General features: G+C 34.2%; 1 pseudogene; it reads left to right on the top strand.

The window, feature by feature from the left end:
• The first annotated feature begins 938 nt into the window (after positions 1 to 938).
• Positions 939 to 5,533, top strand: LOC133673289 (probable protein phosphatase 2C 60; annotated as a pseudogene).
• Positions 5,534 to 6,682: the final 1,149 nt, after the last annotated feature.

The following is a 6,682-nucleotide window of genomic DNA, read 5'->3' as shown; positions in this document are numbered from 1 at the left end:
CACTTTGTTCGAGTTTTGACCGAATACATGCTTGAAGAAACCTTGATCATTAGGCAATTGGTTAGTCTTGATTCATGAATGTTTTAATAGTTTTGATTGTGTTCTTGAAAATTTGGGTAGTTAGTTAATTTCTTGAGTTTCTGGAATTTTCTTGAATTAAATCCTTAGTTCTTGATAATTCATAATTGTTTAGCTCTTTTCTGTTTTTTTTTTATTTCATGTCTTCAAATCGTCATATTATTTTGATTGTTTGTAAGTTGTATTGATGATGTTGGTGCAATCTTGAAATATAATTGTTTTGGGTAATTAATTTACTTTACCTTATTAATTCTTTTTAAAATTTTGCATTGCTAATTTTTTTTAATAGTCGAACTATAATATGTTGCTAATTTGCTAGTGTTTCTTTATAGCATTATCCTTGCTGGATTTTTTGGCTTTTCCTGTTGCTGAAAGTTTTGAATGCTGCTGAAGTGTTGGTGTCAGATTTTTTTCTTCAAATTATGCTGGATTTTTATGATAATTTATTACTGGTTGCTATTTGCTAATGTAAACTTTTTTAGTGTGAACATCTCTTTTAATTTGAGGTGTTCAAATTTAATCATGCATCTTACATATTGCATTGATTTGAATTTTCATAACTTATTTCTTTGCTTATTAAAGATAATAAGATAGAACATTTCAAATTTATTGTTACTATAAGCATTTCAAAAAAATTTCAATATTTTAATTTCATTAAAAAGTTTATAACAAAATTAATCAAATTAGAACATTTTAAAGAGTTCTAATTAAAAAGCCTCTAAACTTAGCCCAACAAGAAAATTTAACAATCCAATTTAATCTAAACCCATTAAAAAAATCAAAAAACCTATTAATTTAATGATTAGGTTTTCTGGGTTTTTAGCTACAAAACTGGATTCAATCGAAATGAACCAGCTTGGTTTGAATTGGAATTAAGTTCAGTTTAAATTTTTAAAAATATAAATTATTTGGATCGGTTGATTTTTATGGTTCAAACCGACTAATTGCCCATATGCGTTGATGGCTTTTACAGCCATCAATTTGTTCTGTTCGGTTTTCTCTTACTTTTACAGAGAGCTTTTGCCTATTCAGAAAAGACAAAACAAAGTGAAGGTTTTTTCACTTCTTTCAAATCCAATCTTCCGTCACTGAAATTGAAAGAGGAAAAGAAAAAAAGAAACCCACCTTTCTGTTACTGATACTTTCAATTCTCTCACAAAAGAACTCAAGAAGATCGAAACTTTAGTGTTTTCAGTAGAAAAAACGAGCGACCCCTCTTGTTTATCTTTGTAGTTTTGATGGATCTATAGATCTAACCCACATGTATTTTTTTTGTTTACTTTAGATCTCCATCCTTTTCATCTTGTTCAATTCAGTAGCTGACCAGATACTGTATAGAGAGAGCTAATTTTTACTGTGACTTTGCTGTTATTGTTGTTGTTTTGGCACTTATTTTATGTTTGCTTTGTAGTTCATGTTACTGATTACCTTTTTTTTTCTTAATTCTTTTACTTTGTTGGGTTCTTGAAAGTTGCATAATTTTGTTTGTCTATGTAGCTAAATCTGTGAAAAGGTTTAACTATAATGTGTGGAATGTAGAATTAGATTTGACCCTTTTCATTTCATGGTTGAACTTCATGTTGTTTCTGTTGTTATATGGTTTTTTGGGCCCTTATTAGAATAAGGGTCAAGGTATTTTTGCTGTTTAAGAACAGCTGAACGAAGGTTTTTAATTCTAAACCTTGATTTTGAAATTTAGGATGGAAGTTGAATTCTTTTGATCCGTGTTTTGATAGGATTTATTTTCAGTATTAGTTCTGCATATGTTTTTACTTCTAATTTTTGGTCTTGTTATGGTTTGCTGCATGAATTGTTCGGTGTGCAGGTTGGAGACTGGTGAGATTTATTGGAAGGAGTGTTATTGCATCCAATTTGGATGTGGAGGAATTGGAGGCTGGCCCTGGTGAGATGAGGGATGTTATCAAGGCTGATAAACTTTTTGAGGGCCTGCTGGCTGTCGTCCTGGGACCCTTGCATCCACACTGGTTTGGAAGCAGCAGGCCGGCAAGATGGGCTGCTTTGGTACAAAGACAAAGGGCAGCATATGAATGGTGAATTCTCTATGGCAGTTGTGCAGGCCAATAATTTACTTGAGGATCAAAGTCAGATTGAGTCAGGTCCATTGAGCTCTCTTGAGTCTGGTCCTTATGGCACGTTTGTGGGAATATATGATGGTCATGGTGGGCCGGAGACATCACGTTATATCAATGATTATCTCTTCCAGCATCTAAAGAGTAAGAAAACCTAACCCCTGTGATCTTTTGGCATGGAAATTCTCTTGAGTATATAAACTGGATTAACGTTTGGTTATGTTATTTTGGAATTTCAATTGATGTCTTAAAGGTAAATATAAGCCTTTATTAATCAGTAGCTGTTAGTATTCATGTTTTAATTGTGTTAGCTGAGATTGGGAGTCTTATCTTCTTTCTTATGATGGGCTTAATCTTGAAGGATTAACCTCTGAGCAACAATCCATGTCTGTTGATGTGATTCGGAAAGCATATCAAGCAACTGAAGAGGGATTTTTTTCTCTTGTTGCCAAGCAGTGGCCTATGAAGCCTCAAATTGCGGCTGTTGGATCTTGCTGCCTGGTGGGCGTGATCTGTGGTGGTATCCTCTTCATTGCCAGCCTTGGTGATTCCCGAGCTGTCCTTGGGAGGCATGTCAAGGCAACTGGTGAGGTTATTTCCATCCAGCTGTCATCAGAGCATAATGTAGCAATAGAGTCTGTCAGACAGGAGATGCATTCTTTGCATCCTGATGACTTGCAAATTGTGGTGTATGGCGCGTGCAAGGTCTGATACAGGTAAATTCCTTGCCTAGGTATTCTGGTAAATGTTTTGAATAGATAGTCTTTATAATTTCATTTTCCTTGCTGTTTCGTGTTTTAAATTTGAAGCAAGACTTGATTACATGAATGCTATGAAGCATTAGAATAGACTGGAATGTGTTTCAGCTGCCCTTTTTAAATGTGGTTGCGAAGCATCAAATGCCTGTTTTAGTCTTTTGTATTCTCAGAAGGCTTACAGGATTGTGGAGTTAATGTTCTCTTATTTAGAATTCACGATGCCCGATCATATTTGGGATAAATGGATGGAACATTTGCCAGCATTTGGAGCATGTTAAGTTTTGATGACATAATTATCTGACAAGCTGATGACTCTGAAGGAGGTTCATGCTTTGCACAAAAATCTTGGGGAGATATAGTTTTTGGTTTTTGCAGTTGATTGATTACGTTCTTGCCCTTCCATGGCAAATTGCAAGCTTAACATTTGTTAGATCATAGCCAGGCTAGCATAGCTGTAAAATAATGGAGGTTTTGGGTGGGATGGAGTTCTATGTTTATCATTGTATCCGCATGATGGAAAGGAAAAAAATTACGTGCTTTTGATTTTAGGTTCTGAGCAGGTGCAGAGCTTTCAGACATGTTAGTGCCTTGATGCCTGGTTTAAGAACAAAGCAGATTGAGTGATGGTACTGCAGAAAACACAATGACATTGAAGTAGTTTTTATATTGAGACATTGATTTCCAAGTAAGTTTTTAGGGTTTCATGAATGCTGGACCTGACTTTTAATAAAGTAAAATATAATATATACCGTGTAGATCATACTGAAAATAAGAACTTTTGGTGTCATCATTGTTGGATTGCTCTCACTTAAATAATGGTTTGTTTTGCATTTTCACTATGGTGATGAAATACTATAATTCAGTCTATAATGTGGATCTTGACATGGTATTATATTGTGACTTATTATATTGCAGATTTCTAGATCTATTGGTGATGTGTATCTAAAGAAGGCTGAATTCAACAGAGAGCCGTTGTATGCTAAGTTCCGCCTTCACGAACCTTTTAAGAGGCCAATTTTAAGCTCTGACCCTTCAATTTCTGTGCATAGACTCCGACCTCATGATCAATTTCTCATTATTTGCTTCTGATGGGCTGTGGGAGCACCTTAGCAATCAAGAAGCTGTTGATATAGTTCAAAATCATCCCCACAGTGTAAGAAATCTGTTCAAGCACCATGGAAGCTTTTATTTAGTTAAATTAGATATAAGGTTTCGTCAAATAAACTGGAGATTAAAAAAAGCTCATTTTGACTAGCAATGAATTTTCCTTCCCTTTTCTGCCAAAAAATGATTTTATGGAACTTATTTTGTTTTATGTGGCTACTGCTTTTCCATGTGATCCAATACACACACTTCTTGGTTGAATTTAATTTCATGCTAATTGCATTGGTCTTTTTTAATTACTAGAGTTTGTCGAATAAAATTTATGCAAGAGCATTTTTAAATTGTCTGTTAGATAGTAATCTATAATTCTGGCCATTAATTTTATATGGTTTGTATACTGTTATGCTATATTCTGTTGTCTTTCCAATTACTTGATTACTTCTCTCTATTTTTTTTATGGTATTTTGATTTATAGAAGTTGTATTTGATTATTTGATGACCCCATTATTCTTGGCTAGATTGATGCACTTAAATTTATAGGAATTTTGGCACAGTTTATGCATGAGCTTGCTATTGTGCACTGCATGTATTGTAGAATTTTGGAATTGAAATACAACTTGAGGAGTGAATAATCCTTTGTTGTGAACTGAATGATTTCTGAATAGTGACAACAGTAGTGTCTTTAAGTGCCACATAAGAAATTTTGAAGGCAAAAATTGTAACCCAATGGTAGCCTGCTTCTCATGCAGGGAATTGCCCGAAGGCTTATAAAAGCTGCATTGCAAGAAGCTGCTAAGAAAAGAGAAATGAGATACTCAGACCTGAAGAAAATTGACCGTGGTGTCCGTCCCGTCCGTCGGCATTTCCATGATGACATCACAGTAGCAGTTGTATTTCTTGACGCAAATCTTTTGAGCAGAGCAAGCACAATCAAATGGCCTTCTGTGTCTGTCAGAGGGGGTGGGATTCATCTACCTGCAAAAACTCTAGCTCCCTGTGCCGCACCAATGGAACATAATAGCACCTAATGAAGTTGGCACTTAATACTGTTGTACCATGGGCTGAATCCTTTCTCAGAACTTCCACGATGGTATCTGCTACAATTTTCAAGAGAGGGAGAGAAGGTGCTGTCCTTCCATCAATTTTTCAATGTACAATGTAACATCTTAACTTGAGACCTGTATTTTCTTGGTTTCTGATCATACGAGCTGAAGGAAAAGGAAAGAATGAGGGAAATGGAGCAGCAAAGTTGGGCATTGAATGTTCCTTCTCGAGGACAGACTTCTTGATGCTTTCAACTGTCATTTCGGTCCCTAATCTTGTAGTTTTTGTTTTTTTTGTAAATTATGGGGAAACAGATGCCCCGATGGAATCAAAGCTTATGCACCTTGTTTGCATGTTGTGCTTCCATAGAGTAGTAGCCGGATCTTGTATCATTTGATGTAAGAGGTTTAAGGCTGTATCTTGACACATTAATCTCTTGAATTCAAGAATTGTTGGGGACCTTTGGTTTCATGGTTGGGATTGACAACGATATGGAAAAATGTATTGTAAAATTACAAGGAATTTTTTATTTTTAATTTAGTTCAAGAATTTTAAAATATATTATTTAAATAAAAATTTATATATAATTTAAGTGACTTAAAAATATAATATAATTATTTATGTTTATAAATTTTTATTAATTAACAATTAACGAACTTGTTCTTAAATTTTCATTAATTACCGAGATGTCCTAACATGGAATATCCCTTTGGAGCAATCGAAAGGCTGAGATTTGTTCATCTGAGTTGCTCAGTTTGAAGCCAATAATCCAGTATAGCTCCAAGAAAACCTCTCAACACCAATATAACAAAATCATCAACCAAAAAAATAAATAATCTGTTATCAGTTCTTCAGGGCAGATCAAGTTGCAACTTTTTTCAGACGTGAAGAGCTCTCAACACCAATACCTCTTCTTTCTTCTTCGTTTTTTTCCCCCTTGTATATATATATAAGAAAAATAACAACCAAAAAAGGAAATTGAAAAAAACTAATAAAACAAGAAACAAACATGGCCTTGCAAAAGGACTACACCAGCATAACCCCACAACAGAAATTTATAATAAGCAAAGATCTAACACTTGCCAAAACCTTATACAGGTCACAACCAATAAATGAAATTAAAAATCTTGTCCCTGCATAACAGGAGCCTGAGTCCCGAAATTCTTCATGAAATTGTTAAATAAAGCGGTACTACTACCCTGTATATGTAATAGAACACGACAAAAATTCAAATTATTTGGAACCCATGAATCGATTCTCAATATAATCTCTAACTAAAACTTTTTCAGATGGAGCTTTAGGCTTCCCTCCATTCAGCACCGAAACAATTGGTTTACACACTTCATTTAGCTGGACTGGGAATAGCAAGTCATTAACTCCTCTCCATTTCTTCTTCTTTCTTTTTTGCCCACCAAAAAATATATGACGTTGAATGCAAAAAGTGGAAAGGAAAATTTCGAAAGAAAATGCACGGTATTTTTCAATCATAAGAATATATCAAAACACCTAAGAAATTACCGAAGATTGGTTAAGAAAGATTAAAATATACAAAATTAAAAAATTTGATAGTATTTTTTTTTATTAATGAAGGTTTTATTGTCAAAGAAA

The sequence above is a fragment of the Populus nigra genome, chromosome 14 (genome assembly GCF_951802175.1).
Source record: "Populus nigra chromosome 14, ddPopNigr1.1, whole genome shotgun sequence".
In the NCBI taxonomy this organism is placed as follows: domain Eukaryota; kingdom Viridiplantae; phylum Streptophyta; class Magnoliopsida; order Malpighiales; family Salicaceae; genus Populus; species Populus nigra.
Note: the sequence above shows the minus strand (reverse complement) of the source record. Positions and strands in the feature narration are given on the sequence as shown.